The sequence below is a fragment of the Pistacia vera genome, unplaced genomic scaffold (genome assembly GCF_008641045.1).
Source record: "Pistacia vera cultivar Batoury unplaced genomic scaffold, PisVer_v2 Contig265, whole genome shotgun sequence".
In the NCBI taxonomy this organism is placed as follows: Eukaryota; Viridiplantae; Streptophyta; class Magnoliopsida; order Sapindales; family Anacardiaceae; genus Pistacia; species Pistacia vera.
In genome coordinates this window covers 394,595-410,501 of record NW_022196074.1, presented here as the reverse complement: position 1 = coordinate 410,501, position 15,907 = coordinate 394,595, and the positions used below count along the sequence as shown (strand labels likewise).

Below are 15,907 nucleotides of genomic sequence, written 5' to 3'. Positions count from 1 at the left end.
CAAAATAAAATGTCCTTCAATTATTTTTTGTCTTTTTAAAATTATTAATGGTTTGTGTCATGAATTGAGATGAGTTGGTGTATACGGTAAAATCTACGGTTGATTCGAAAGGAACAAATCTTGTGAGAAGCGAGCCACTGACAATCTGATGGACCTACACAAAGAGAGAACGGAAGCATGAAAGCACGGGTGGCACCAGTGTGGTGTCTGTTGTAGACACTCCTACACTGAAGTCAGTGAGGTTGAAGGTATTTTAGTGACGATTGAGAGTGGGAAGGTTTACTGGAATAATACAGTTAGGGCTATACTAACACAAAATGGTCGGAGCCTGGCTTTGCGATGGTTAAGGGTGGTAAATTTAGTCGGAACTAAGCTTTTTGGGTGGAAGATATGATGGTTCTTGGAAGCAAGAACTTTAAGAGCTTTAAGAGTCGTGGGTTATTTCTAAATGAATAATGAGAGGGTTTGCCCCTGTTTATATAGTGAACTCAAAAGGTTGGAGTCCTAGTAAGACTTTGAGTCCTATTTGGTATATGAGCTTTAACTAGGAAGGAACTATTATCACTTGCCTTTTTCAAATCAAGTTTACCACTTCAAGTAAGATTCAGGATCTTAACTGAAGTGGAACGTAAATAGGATTCTGATTCCTATATTTGACTACTGTGGGCTAACAGGCTGGACCCCGATTTAGCTTAACTTGTAAAATAGCCCAACTCATAGAGTAGTCAGTTCACAAGGTGGACTTCAGTGTAGGCCCAATCAGAATTAGGCTAAGGCACTAGACTATAATATGTTTATTTCGTTATTGGACATCATCAGGCCCAATAAAATTTTTGGCCCATACAGTGGGTCTGAATTGCCTTCCATAGTAGTATTAACTAGGGAGAAAAGATAAGTCTTCAAAATCCAATTTTGTTAACATATATTTTTTTTTTCTATTAACAAATTTATGATGCTTCTGACTTACTAAGGGAGTTATGAATAATTGAGTGTTTTGCTAAACAGAAACCTGATTCTGTTACCTGGATTTTTGCAAATTGTTTGTGGGAAAAGAGTAGGAGCATTCACATGCTTGCTTGATGAAACAAGGAGGTATAACATCATTAATTTTGCCAAGTTGGATGCACCACCAGATTTCAAGGTGTCTTCTTTCACTGAGATTTACTCACTATTAGAAGCAAATTTTGACCCGACTGAAAGTTGGAATGCATGGAGAATGATGCATGTGATACTATAATATGTATATTAGTAGTTTGCAAAAAAAATCAATCAAATTGAAAACAAGTAAGGTATGGCTTGTTCCCTTAAGTCCTTAGCAACCTTGGAGATTTTTTAATTTCAAGACAAATTAAACAAAAGAGTATCCACAGTAAGGCAAAAGAAGAATTGGGCCAAGAGAGACATTTAGGATTCTTAGAAAATTTTGATCTCTTCTCTAAAATTGATATATCTTTTTCTTTATTTATGTAGCCTTGTAAACAATTCAATAATTGTTTTGGACTTCCTTAAACAATTCCATAATTGTTTTAGGAGTTGTAAATAATTCCATAATTATAATGAAGTTATTAAACTTCTTTAAATAATAACATTGGGTTAACATTTAATCACAATTAATAATTTAACTCTTAAATTGTTTACATAGCAATTTAACCCTTAAATTGTTTATATGTTTACAATTACAACCCATTGTTAAATTCAATTTAATATAAAGAAAATGATTAATTATGAATTGGAATTCCATTTAATTCCAATTAGCAATTTAACTCTTAAATTATTCATAATAACTAATATAACCCTCCATTGAATCTAATTCAATGATAATAATATAAATAACTTTATTACCCTTGGTAGGTGCTAGCCAACCTTGGATAATCAACTCTCTTTGGCTATTTCTCCATTCTCCTTAGTTGTTATGTGTGACCTCTTAGGTTCATTGTGGCCTAGCCCTGGGCCCAATATCATAGTCTATTCTGTTATGTTTTGTCATAACTCTTTATGAACAAACTCTCACCAATTATGGTAGACATCTAGCAATGCTTCATAACCCCTAAGTCACAATGAAGATATACTCCAACGAGCCCTTTTATAATCATATGCGTTGTGTAATCAAATCCTTTCGTTGTCTAATCCCAATTAAGAATGGATTCATTGTTTGTCAAAATCCTTATCTTAATTTTATATCAAATTGACAATCAATACATATGGAACGTGTCACCATGAAACAACCTTTCAAGTAACATTTTATATACCCCGGTCGGAGATTTCCCTTTTCCAATGTATCTTGACATTTGTCTAGGAACTTGATATCAATCTATACCAAGTCAACGGATCCCATCTTGACTATCACTTGTCTTCACACATAAACAACACATGGCCAAATCGGCTTATTAACACATGACATGATTAGCCTTGTGTTTATAAATCATATGAACCATATGCATTTATGCAGAATCCAACCGTGATATCTCAGGTCTAAGGATTAATAATACACTAGTATGATCTTATGATGCATCATTGACTACATTTTAAATGTCCATGTGATTCATCATAAATGGCAATCATGTATGATGGAATCATCAAAGATTTGACCTTTTCAAACTCGGTCTGTAACTCACTATAGGCTTGGGAAACAAAGAGAAGATGTGTATGAATGAGATATCCAGCAATAAGAAGAAGGAAAAGGATTGAATAGAGGAACTCCCGAACATTTGGCAATCTCAGATGTGTCGATATCAATGGTGACTCATTATTTGATGAATCATTTCTTTGGACAGAAGAAGATTATGTAAACACTTACTCGAAATTTCACTTATCAGATTCCATTGTGGAAGACATAATTTTTTCTGAAGAATTCGCCATGATATATCTAATCCATGCATAATATCATGAAAAATGGATACAAATTTTTGGCTGCTACTTAGTATCGGCAATAGGTCTGAAAAAGTATCTAAAATATCAAATTTAGATATTTGTACCCTGTCAAAGCAAAGAGCCATGGCATATATGTTTGGAATGATTCCATTTTAAGAGACTTGAAAAAGCACTGTCTCATTGAAAGGTTCTATACATCTGACATTTCTCAAGGCATTTCTTTAGACAAAGACTTTGTTTTTTTCCTCTTTTTGGATGGTAAATATTTCTCAGAACATGTAGTGTGAATCAAACCCATGTTTGAATTGAAATTGAGATACTGATGCAAGTTCTTCTCTTCTAAATCGGATAGATTCATATCAGAAAGAGGTTGACAATAAGTTCTTTCAAAATTGACTATTTGTCCCTCTATTAGAGGTGTTCCATAAATGGCTGCAATCGAGTAAATAGCTTTATGAACTAATAGATCAGATTCCATAAATGGCTGCAATCGAGTAAATAGCTCTATGAACTAATAGATCAGATTGAATTGGAAAATGGAAAGATTTGTAGATGTTATATCTTTCGTCACCACTTTGTGGAAAATCGTTAGGTATGAATATGTCAGATACTTGTGACTCGATTGGTGAAATAGTATCTCTCTCCAAAAATGCATGTTTTTTTTACCGTCACACAAAGAAAATATTTTGTTGCTAATGAACAAGATATTGAGGAATTGTTTGTAAGTAAAATCAGAATGATTGATACAGGCCTTTTCCACATAAAAAGGGAATCTCTTGTTACAATAGAAGCGGAAACGGTGTGGATTATTCAAGAATCAAAGTCGATTTGTTTTATAAAGAGAAGATATCAATGAACTTCTATGAAATGGTTTCACAAGATTCGGCTAATTTTCTTGATCATGGGATATCATTGAGAAATAAGAATCCGTATTATCAAAAGATTTCCTTCAATTATTTCTAGTATGGAATGAGTCAATCATCCACTTTGGTATCTTATTGAACAAAAATGGTGATATTCTTCCTCCATTGATTAAAAATTTCGATTTTTGGGAAGTATTATGATCATCCAATAAGAAGGGTTTCAATTTTTTCAAATGAACGATTTGAAGACCTATTGATTCTAACAACGGATTTCAGAGTTAATCATTTGGACCTTTCAATTCATAGATGTGGATCTCAGACCTATGAAGGGGGATATTCCAGAAACTCCCTACGTCGTTACATTCCATCTAGGATTAGGAATAGGCGTAATTGGACCTGCTTTTTACATATCTCTCATTATTTGGGATCCTATTCACCCCTTTTGGATTCTGTTGAATTAAGAAATTGGTTTGATTATCCATCTTTTTGATATAATATTAATATGGCATCCTCCGAATAATTCAAATCAAAGCAATTGGATGTCCGATTGGGGCCTATATGACATGACCGATCAATATAGATACTCCAACACTGCACCTTTGTCATATATTCCATACATCACACTAGATAGATATCATCTTCATGGAATACGATTCACTTTCAAGATGCCTTGGTGGTGAAATGGTAGACACGTGAGACTCAAAATCTAGTGCTAAAGAGCGTGGAGGTTCGAGTCCTCTTCAAGGCATAATATTGAGAATGCTCATTGAATGAGCAATTCAATAAGAGACCTCGGATTGAATTGATATTGATATACCGATTTGATCCGAGATCTCTTATTGAATTGGAATAAGTTCGGCAGCGGATCATGAAATCTTGGTGATCTTCTCTATCTAATGAATGGGGAGTTCGCTTTGAAATTGTCTGTCCTGCACTCCTTTGTAGGACAAGGCTCCTCCTATACTAGCTCCAGTTCTTTTAACCACAGCTTCCGTATTTATTGAGAGTAGCAAGTAATTTATTCAAGATTAATGAACTCTTAGGCAATGAAGTTCAGCAATCTACTTTTTTACTTTAAAGACCGGATTAATGGACCTTTAACTAAACTCGTTATAGTAGAGGGTACGGAGCAAGAACTTCCACTCGTTCTTGTTATAGTAAAGTAAAAGCTTTAAGGGTTACGGATGTGGAAGAAGATCATACATATGCGACTTTGGGATCTTAAGCGATTTAGTTCCCTTTCCCTGTTCTGGGCAATTTAAAAGAGAATCAGTATCAACTTTATTAGCTTTTTGGGGTTAACTTTTTGATGATCCCCACCAGTCAAACGAAGCTAGTCAGGTACTTTTTTCCTTCCCCCCATTGACAGATTGACTGTCTTCAGCCTCGAGTCCAAAAGAAGTGGCTTGAGCTACGAAACCCGATTCCCCTTTTATATTAGGCACTCCCCGAGTATATGCTTCAACAAGAATCACACAAGAGTCGATTGATACAATAGAAACCTTTGGTAAAATGCCTGCCTATAACCCAATCGATAAAGTACATTACATAGTCCGTTTTAGGGATTGGTGACTTACCCGTTCAGTGACTTTGGCACTGGATGTTCCCAAAATTGGTACTATTGGGTCGAGTGAATTCAATAATAGACGCCTGTTGGCATTCCAGCCTTCCTTCTCCTTTCAGGACCTATCCAAAAGAGAATCCAGTACTTCTTCTTCTTGGTTGTGAATATATAAATAGGGCAAGCCGCCCCGTGGATATCTTTCTTTCGGAACAAACGAATTTGAATTAGGCTCGGTCAACTGGAATGTGTATTATCCATGTAAAGGATCTTCCAATTGAGAAGATCCATTGACCTGAGAAGTTCCAGGAGTTATGAAGGAAACTTCAAGTTCATATGGATCATGGGTTGAGAACGAGAATTGAACTCTATGGATAGAATCTCCCGATGTTCCTCAGTAGCTCAGTGGTAGAGCGGTCGGCTGTTAACTGACTGGTCGTAGGTTTGAATCCTACTTGGGGAGATTTGATTCATTCCGAATTAAGATTTCAAAATGTCAGAATGAAAGGGTTCGCTTTGATCGTTAAAAGTAGGTAACCCGTTCCTTGTATCTTTGTTTCTATTGCATTCTACCTCATCATATCACATTCTGTTCTACGATATTTGAGAATCACCGTCAATACCTCGGTGTAGGTCAGGGATAATCCTTTGTTCCATAGTCCTGAGGCTATTTATAATTAGCCAATTAAGAATTCTTAGATGTACTAGTACTAGCAAGTGCATCAAAGATGCAGTCATCAATTCTCTCGAGAGGCCACAATTACCGCGAGCAAACATTTAATGATGAGGAATGCATTTTTGCTATGCTACTAATACTTAATCTGCTATTCTGCCCAAGCCTGGCCAAGGAAGAGTTACGAGGCATAAAACAAAAAAAAAATTATGTCAATTGGGATGAGCATACTGTATTTAAAAAAAGTATGGCTACTCCATTTCGACAAAAGAGCAATACCCAAGTTCAATAGCTTTGGGTCCGCTATTCCGATCATGATTTTCCTACCCCCAGAGGGAAGGGTCCTTCCCTTTTTGGCCAGTTGTGGGCAAGGACGAATTTGATTGGGAGGTACGATGGCAAAAACAAGGCGATTCATTAGCCTGTTTTTAGTCCAACTGGGTGTGAAGGTGAAAATGAGGGAAACCATAAAAATTATTCAACAAGCTTTGGAAGGAATTCCGGGGGGGCCCTATGAGAATTTAGAAATCCGATGCTTTGATAGAGAAAACAACCCAGAATGGAATGATTTTGAAGATCGATTCATTAGTAAAAAACCCTCTCCTACTTTTGAATTGCCGAAACAAGAACTTTACGTGAGAGTCGAAGCCCCAAAAGGAGAATTGGGAATTTTTCTGATAGGAGATCAAAGCTGTTTTCCTTGGAGATGGAAAATTTGCCCACTCAATTTTATCAATTTGCAAATTCTTCCGCAGTTAGTTAAAAGAATGAAATTGGCTTATATTATGACGATACTAGGTAGTATAGATATCATTATGGGAGAAGTTGATCGTTGAAATGCTAATTGATACAACAGAAGTACAAGATATCAATTCTTTTTCCAGATTGGAATCCTTAAAAGAGGTCTATGGGATCATATGGATGCTTGTTCCTATTTTCATGCCTATATTGGGAATCACAATAGGTGTACTCGTAATTGTTTGGTTAGAAAGAGAAGTATCCGTAAGAATACAACAAAGTATTGGGCCTGAATACGCCAGCCCGTTTGGAATTCTTCAAGCTTTAGCCGATAAACAGTTCACTAACCGCTTATCCATGCTAATGCCCTAATGATATAACTTTTATAATCACCCACACTAATACCATCACATGATATTCAATAGAAGCATTTAGCATGCCTACTATGTATTATTATTGCCCAATTAATATTACCTATGTAGGGTATACTTTGATGATTTTGATATTTTAAAGATTTGTATCATCTGGATATTTCACATGTAATACATATATATAAATGAAGCAATAAACCACATGTGAAATAAGAACACTTTCTTTTATTAATAAGATAAAAATGTATATACAAAATATGCATATTAACATATATATATATATACACAAAATATAATACCTTGGAACCGACGACACGATTGGTTCCTAGGGCATACATTAACACTAACACCATGATTCCCAACTCTGTGAATAAGCTCTATCCTAGAAAGATGTAGACTAGTAGTTCTGATATTTTGTTTGCCAATGGTCCCTTGTATTGTCCATTAAGTGTAACACCTTTCACCCACAATAAGTTTGCAAGTATAACCTCTGGTCAAAATTTGCTTAAAATAAAGAGTAAACCTTGGTTACCCAGAAAGAAAATTCATTCTAATATGCAAGTTCTGTTCCCAAAATATGGGGCATTAACTTTTTGACTTGTGAGGGGATTTCATGTCTGCGAAAAAGCATGACAATACTAGCAAGTATGTCTTTGTGGCTAAGAATTGGGAAGCATTGGTAAGTTTTATCAATTTTGTATTATATGTTGTTTTCCATACATGAATGATGCTCAATTAGGCAAGCAAATCCATTGTTGTATATGCCCGTGGTGAAGAAAAAAAAATTGAACTTTGATATGCAAAGTTGGGTTAGTGAAACCCATTAAACTTTAGATGCAATGATGTTAATGCTTTTATCCAGTTAGATACTTCCTTCTAATGAAAATTATTCTTATTAATTTGCACTAATCATCCAATATATCATCAAATCTAATCACAACGTAAGATATAATAAAATTCCAAGAAACCGAAAAGAATCTAAAAGAAACTCGAAACCTAAGTGTATTATGAGGTCTCTCATTGTTGACCTTGCCTTCTCCACTGTCACAGCTTCAAACCCAGAACAGCTAGCTTCAGCACAAAATCTCCTCCAAAATTATCCTAAATAATAAAACCAAGAAAGAAAGAAACAAAGCAAGCAAGCTTACGGCAGTTAACAGTCAATTTATAGTAGAAGTCTTGATTCTTCTTTATGATGGTAAATCTACTTCCACGGTGGCATTGTAGCTCAATTAGATGCTGACCATCCTGATCTTGGAAAATCGTAACCTCATCACTGTGAAAATTCAAATATAGAAAATTCAAATATAGAAAAGAAATTAGAATTAAACAATAAGAAGAGAAAAGCTAAAAGTTAAAAAATAAATAAAGTACCTCGTCAATATTAGCATTGGTCGTGGGGTCATTGGCGTTGTTATTATTACTGGCAAGATTGGTGCCATTCCTCACAAGAAGATTAGTACTTAAGGCAACGTTTCTTTCTAGCATTAGCGTCTCGTCGATCCTGGTCCTCATGACCTAACAATGAGAATTCAAACTTAAAGATTAAATAAAACAATGTTGAATTCTATAACATAAACATTCAAGAAAAGACAGAAACTCACCACCATTTGGGTGAAACCCGTCGGAGTAGCCATGGTGTAGTCCATGGCCTCCGGACCAGTCGTAACTAGGATTCAAGTGAATCTCGATAGGTCTTGGGAATATGGGGTGGATGTTAGAAGACACTGGACAAACGACTTGTAGTATCTGACTGTATTTCATTTGCATTTCATTTGTATTCTTTTCATTTCATTTGTATTTACATTTTACAGATGTCATAAGGATATTAGAGTAGGTTGTTAGGCGGTTATACTGCTGCTGTATATATTCTACCTTTTCATAAATGAACAGCACACCTTTTGGGAATTCTTTTCAGATCCTTCTTCTCCATCGATACTGATCCTCTGTTTCCTTGTTGCCCAGATTTCCATTTCTGTGCTTTGTTACAGTGGAGTTGGGGTGGTGGTGTTATTGTTCAGAGGAGGCGGAGGGGTGGTGTGGTGGTTCATCTATTTTCTTGGGCTTCATCAGAGAGAGGAGGAGAGGGAAAACACAAAAGAAAGGGGATGAAATGAAGGATTTCAAAGGAGTTTATAATGGAGGGAAATCTTGCATTGCCAATAGCTTAAGGTGCCTATGGACAGTGACTCTCCTAAAAACGATGTCATTTCTTTGAGGCTAAGATGACGGTGTTTCATTCTCCCTGAAAACGACACAACTATCGTACAACATAAACAAGGTCGTTTGTATTACTTCTTGGTAAATGTCATTTAAGTCCATACTGAGCATAGGGGCTTTATAGATATTTTACCAATCCATAAGGGGTTAAAAAAAGTGGGCAGGGATCGAACCCAACCGGTTCCAGGTTTTTAGGAATCGATCTACCCAACACAGCGGAAAAACAGAAATCAAAGGATGAATCGATTCCTTTAAAAAAAACCCAAAATCAGAGTACAGATTAAATAGTTAATGTGTTAAATCAAAATTCTGCAGAAAATATAAACAACCCATTCGAGAATCATAGATCTTATGCACGTTTGGAGGCTCCTTCACTTTGTCTCTAATTTGGATTCGCTACCGATTCAAAGTAGAATCGAACAAACGGTAGTCCACACGAAGACAATCCGAAGAACCAAAGAGGGATTTGCTAGATTTTCTTTGGTTTCAAGAATCAAAGAAAAATCTTTGATTCAAAGAGAGGCAAGAATGTGAAGGGGTTAGAGAAAAAGGGAGTTGCCCTTTTTCTTTTCCTTTTCATTGAATGAATCACTTAATCCATTCTTTAACAAACACATGCACTATATTAGTGAATGTGTCAAAACCCTATTCCAATAAGGAATAGGCATGGCTCCAACCCCTGTTTCCAAACAACCCCTTGTGGTATTTTTATTTTAAATTAATTATTATTATAATTAAAGTCAATTAATATATTAGTATTTAATTAACAATAATAATTCATTTAAATATATGCATACATATATTTAAATATAATCTCACTTATTTAATTTTAACATTAAATTAAATATCGACAACAACCTCAACAAATTTAATTGTAATGTGAGATTACCAAAATATCATTTCGTCCTAAAAGATGAAAATGCCCTTACACAAACCGATTCTTAAATTATCTTCTATGTGTGTGACCCGTAGGCTCCTCATCATATCGGCAGTGAGTAGTATCGCGATTAACACCAATTAATTGTCTCACTACACACAGAGCAAGATTGGCCCCTAACAAGACATCATGGCCACCTGATAAATTCGGATTCAGTGAAATAGCTACCTATCAACGATATGGTTACCGTACAATCAAATCCTTTCATCATCTGTTATCTCATCGAGATTGAGGTATAGAAATAGTGTAAACCTCAGTTACCCTCGATATATTTGAATTCAGTTACTAGACCAATGACCGGAATAATAAATTAGATTGAGCAACAACTGAATCCTACTGTGATCATAAATTTGATGTCATTATCATTAACTGAATTGCATCGTGAGATAACTTCTCCCATACCCAAGAGTGGTGAATCATCTGTTGATCCACCATAGTCTTGATACACTCCTCGATGCAGCCAATCACTACCGTATTGATAGCTCTAAATAGAACTACGTCAGGCTAGTGTCAAACTACACCAATCAGTGCACAAGGTGCTCCAGTGATCTCAAGTCTAAGGATCACATGCATCATCATTCATTAGAGGATTTGTTCCATAGACATTAGGGTAACCATCTATATGGAATCCTCTGGTAGATCAGTCCAGTGAACTTGCCTACAGCAAGCACCCATGTGTTGCATTAGGTTGTCGGCAAACAACCTTGATAAGTGAAATCAGTCACTGCCTTTCGACAAGATCGTTTAACACTATGATAGTCTTACCATATCAGCTGTGTCCTTGGTCAAAATAATATTGGGGCTACAGACATTTCTACAATGACCACTATATGTGTTCATAGGGTTGTCACTATCAAGATTTGAAACACTTGATACCCTCGTCATGGTTCTACCATCCTAAGGGCATATATCAATACATACTACTATGATTTACATGATATAGTAGATAATGCCTTTTATTGATTAATAAATATTATTACACAGAGTCATTTCCACAATAATTGATTGATTTTAGAGCACCTACTCCAACAAAGGTATGGGCCTGGTTGGGACCAGTCTTTCATGGGCCTAAATAATTTTATTTACGCCCCTTTATTTTTTATCTATTTAGGGATTTAATCAAAATTATATAAGGGGTTTAATGTACTTTTTTAGTGGTAATTTCTAAATTTTTTGATTAATTAATAAATAAATATAAATGAATGATTAAATGTTAATGAATAATGACTTAATTCTTAATTGGTTATAAATTTAGGGTGTTTTTAATTTAAACTTTAAGGAGATAATAATAATTTAATTTTAAGTTTAACATAAATATAATATTCACACAATCACACTTCACAAATAAACAATTAAATAAATTTGATTTTATTAAATTATTAATTTACATCATTAACAATATTTACATCCTCCAAATCTGTGTTTCTGAAGAGGTTAAGTAGTTTGGGATCTTCAGGGTGTTGTAGGTCTCTTCTATCCGCATGAGTCCAATCCCATAAACATGTTATAACTTCAGCCATCTCATTGGTTAAAGAACATCTTCTCTCTTCAACAATGCGAATACTAATTGAGAATCTTGACTCGGATGCAATTGTCAAAACTGGCACAGATAAAATGTCATGTGCCTTTGGGCCACTAGAGGGAATTGACTTGCATTGTGATTCCACCATTGAAGCACATTCATCTCACGCTTCTCCTTTGTGATCATGTAGGACATGTCCATTTGTAGGTACCGATGTAGCTCATTTGGTGGTCTTGTTATTATTACTAGCAAGATTGGTGCCATTCCTCACAAGAAGATTGGTACTCAAGGCAGCAACAACGTTTCTCACCAGCATTAGCGTCTCGTCGATCCTGATCCTCATGACCTAAAAATGAGAATTCAAACATAAAGATTAAATAGAACAATGTTGAATTCTAGAACATAAACTTTCAAGAAAAGACAGAAACTTACCTTCATATGGGTAGAACCTGTCAGAGTAGCCATGGTGTAGTCCATGGCCTTCGAACTAGTCATAACAGATATTCGAGTGAATCTTGATAAGTCTTGGGGATATGGGGTGGATTTGGAGGTGGTAGGGTTGGTGGTGTTATTTTTCGAAGAAGGCGGAGGGGTGGGGTAGGGTGGTGTTATTGTTCGAAGGAGGCGAAAAGGTGGTGTGGTGGTTCATCTATTTTCTTGGGCTTCAGCAGAAAGAGGAGGAGAGGGAAAACAAAAAATAAGGGGGAGAAAATGAGGGATTTCAAGGGAGTTTATAGTGGATGGAAATCTTGCATCACCAGCGGCTTAAGACGTCTATGGACAGTTAAACTCTCCCATAAACGATGTCATTTCTCTGAAGGCTAAGACGATTATGTTTCATTCTCCCTGAAAACGATGCCACTGTCATACAACATAAACAAAGTCGTTTGTATTACTTCGTGGTAAATGTCATTTAAGTCCAAACTGAACATAAGGGCTTTATAGATATTTTACCAAACCATAAGGGGTTAAAAAAGGTGGGCAAGGACCAGACCCAACTGGGCCCAGGCTTGGGCCTGGTTAGGACTGGTCTTTCATGGACCTAGGATCTGTCTTAGGCCCATGAAAAATATTAAGGATCAGACCTATCCCTAAGACTGGCCCTAGGCCTATAGGATCGATCCTCGGACTAGTCCCATGGACCTAAATAATTTCATTTACCCCTTTTATTTTTTATGTATCTAAGGACTTAATCAAAATTATATAGGGGTTTAACGTAATTTTTTAGGGGTAATTTGTAAGTTTTTAATTAATTAATAAATATAAATGAATAATTAAATGCTATTGAATAATGACTTAATTCTTAATTGTTTATAAAGTTAGGGTGTTTTTAATTTAAACTTTCAGGAGATAATAATAATAATTTAATTTTAAGTTTTAACATAAATATAATATTCACACAATCACACTTCACAAATAAACAAACAAATAAATTTGATTTTATTAAATTATTAATTTACGTTGTCAACAATATTTACATCCTCCAAATCTATGTTTCTGAAGAGGTTGAGTAGTTCCAGATCTTCAAGGTGCTGCTAATCTCTTCTGTCTGCATGAGTCTAGGGGTGTAGCCAAGCCGAGCCATTCGCGAATGGCTCGAGCTCAGCTCAAGCTCGAGCAGCTTAGGTGTTCTTTCGAGCAGAGCCGAGCCACCGAGTGCTCGGCTTGATAGGCTTGCAAGCTTTTATGGGCTTGAAAGGGTATAAGTGTAAGTTTTTCTAGTATAAGGTGCAAGTTTTTCAAGTATGAGGGGGTATACGTGATTTATCATCTTATATTTAAATTGTTTTAATTCCGAAACCTAACATATTTCTCTTGAACAGCCACACTTTCCTTCTCCTTTCTCCAACAGCCGACACTTTCCTTCTTCTTTCTTCAACAGACACTTTCCTTCTCCTTTCTTTTCTCCTTCCTTCTTCTTCCCCTTTCTTTATTCTTTCCTTCTTCTTCCTTTAGCTCTTATAACTTAGTTGGCAAACCCTATTTCACTCCTCCCTTTTCCAAGCCATCTTTTTCTTCTCCGAAATGTTTCACTCACAATAGTGAAGAATCAATGTATGTTCAAAGTCTACGATGTTGGAGTGATTGAGAGTAGCCATTTCATAAATTTGTTGAATTAATTTTATGATGGATTTGAATAAGTAAAATTATTTTTCAAGGATAGAGAGGATGTGATTTGTTTGTTAAGTGGTACAAATTTTATTTATAATTATAGAAGTAATTTTGATGTGAAATTTGTGTTGGGTATTTTGGTAGATGGGTGTAATGTAATTTTGATGGCACAAGGTATTTTGATTTTGAATACAGAGAGTGTAAGCAAAGAACTTAATCTTTTGAAGAGAAAGAGGAATAAGTGAACGAGCCGATCTCAAGCTTAGCATCTCATTTCGAGCTCGATCTCGAGCCTTGTTTTTAGAACTCGAGCTCGAGCTCGAACTCGATACATTTTTCACAAGCCGAACTTGAGCACCGAGGTGTTTGGCTCGGCTTGGCTCGTATGCAGCCCTACATGAGTCTAATCCCATAAAGATGTTATGACTTCAGCCATCTCATTGGTTAAAGAACATTTTCTCTCTTCAATAATGTGACCACTAATTGAGAATGTTGACTCGGATGCAATTGTCGAAACTGGCACAGATAAAATGGCACATGCCATTTGGGCAACTATAGGGAATTGACTTCACTATTGAAGCATATTCATCTCACGCTTATCCTTCATGGTCATGTAGGACATGTCCATTTGTAGGTATCGATGCAGCTCATTTGGTCCAACTTGTCTATACGAGCTGCTACTTCCACCGCCACTGCTACCGCGTTCCACAAACCTATAGATGCTCATTCCTTGCCATCCTTGGTCTTCATCAAGGTCCTGCTGCTCCTCTCTACTGGCGTTGAACACTCAAATGTGCCTACTTTAATACAAAGAAAAAAGGCTTTTCAATTTTCTGTTAAAGTTAATCAAACAATAACTATAGTCATATTATAAATTATGGCCTGTCTTAGCAACCGTACAATTAAACATGTTTAATTTAAATTTAAGATCTACCATATAAGAATGGAATATCTAACCAATATTTCCGGTAAATTTTTTCCATTGGAATAACAATGTTGCATAAATCTTCATTATATGTATATGTAGCAAAAGTTGTAGAAATTTGAAGTAAAATATCTAACGCTACATTAGTAGAAGGATAATAAATACCACTTAATATATTAGTGGAATCATAAAAAACTTTAAAAAAACAAAAAAAAAAAATAGTTCACAAACCATCCAATCAGATCCGTTGACGACTTTCTCTGGATAGTTCTTCCGGTTGACCAACTCTGTGATTTGTCTTGTAGTTGGTATAGCTTTTTCCAACATCAGGTACGTGGAGTTCCAATGGAATGGCATATCCGTACATAACTTCTTTTGTTCAATTTGCGAATCCTCTTAACGACAATATTTGCAGAATTCAGTTCATCTTGAATTGCTACCAGCGATGAATTCGATAGTTGCGCACACCCTTTCAATCCTCGAATGTATAGCTTTTAAACATACTTTAACAATCAAATTGATGATGTGGCAAGTACATCTCTAGTGAAAAAAATTACCTTCACCATGCGGATCCAATCTTTTTTCAAATAAAGAAATTGCTGAGGTGTTAGCAACTGCATTATCAAACGATAGCACCACAACTCTCTCCGATAATAAATATTCTTGCAAAACTTCAATAATTGTAAAATAAATAGTTTCAACACTATATTTTTCATATAATGCTTTAAAACCTATCAATTTTTGTTGTAAATGCCAACCATGATGTAGATCATGTATTGTGACACTCAAAAAATCTGTTTTTGATCTAGCAACCCCTTATATTTGAAGTAACTGCAATAGATATATTCCTAAAATTTTGAAATTCTTTTTTAAGTTGATTTTTTATTTTATCATAAAGGTTTTTTATGTCCCTTCTAGTTGTACCTCTACAAAAAAGGGTAAATGTTGGACAAAAAGCTGTTTTAATCATTTGAACAAAATAAGGATTTTCAGATAAAGAAATAGTCCGTAGCACACATGAATTTTGCTATTTCCTCTCGTGTTGTGAGTGCATTGTATTGTCATATAGAGAGAGTTGAGGATTGTGGATTAAAACTAAGTTGAGTTTGAATTT

The 15,907-nt window shown here is 35.4% G+C and overlaps 1 non-coding gene across 1 annotated transcript; it reads left to right on the top strand.

The window, feature by feature from the left end:
* The first annotated feature begins 5,686 nt into the window (after nt 1–5,686).
* Nucleotides 5,687–5,758, top strand: TRNAN-GUU. Its single transcript has one exon. It is a non-coding gene; the product is annotated as a tRNA-Asn (tRNA).
* The last annotated feature ends 10,149 nt before the right edge of the window (nt 5,759–15,907 follow it).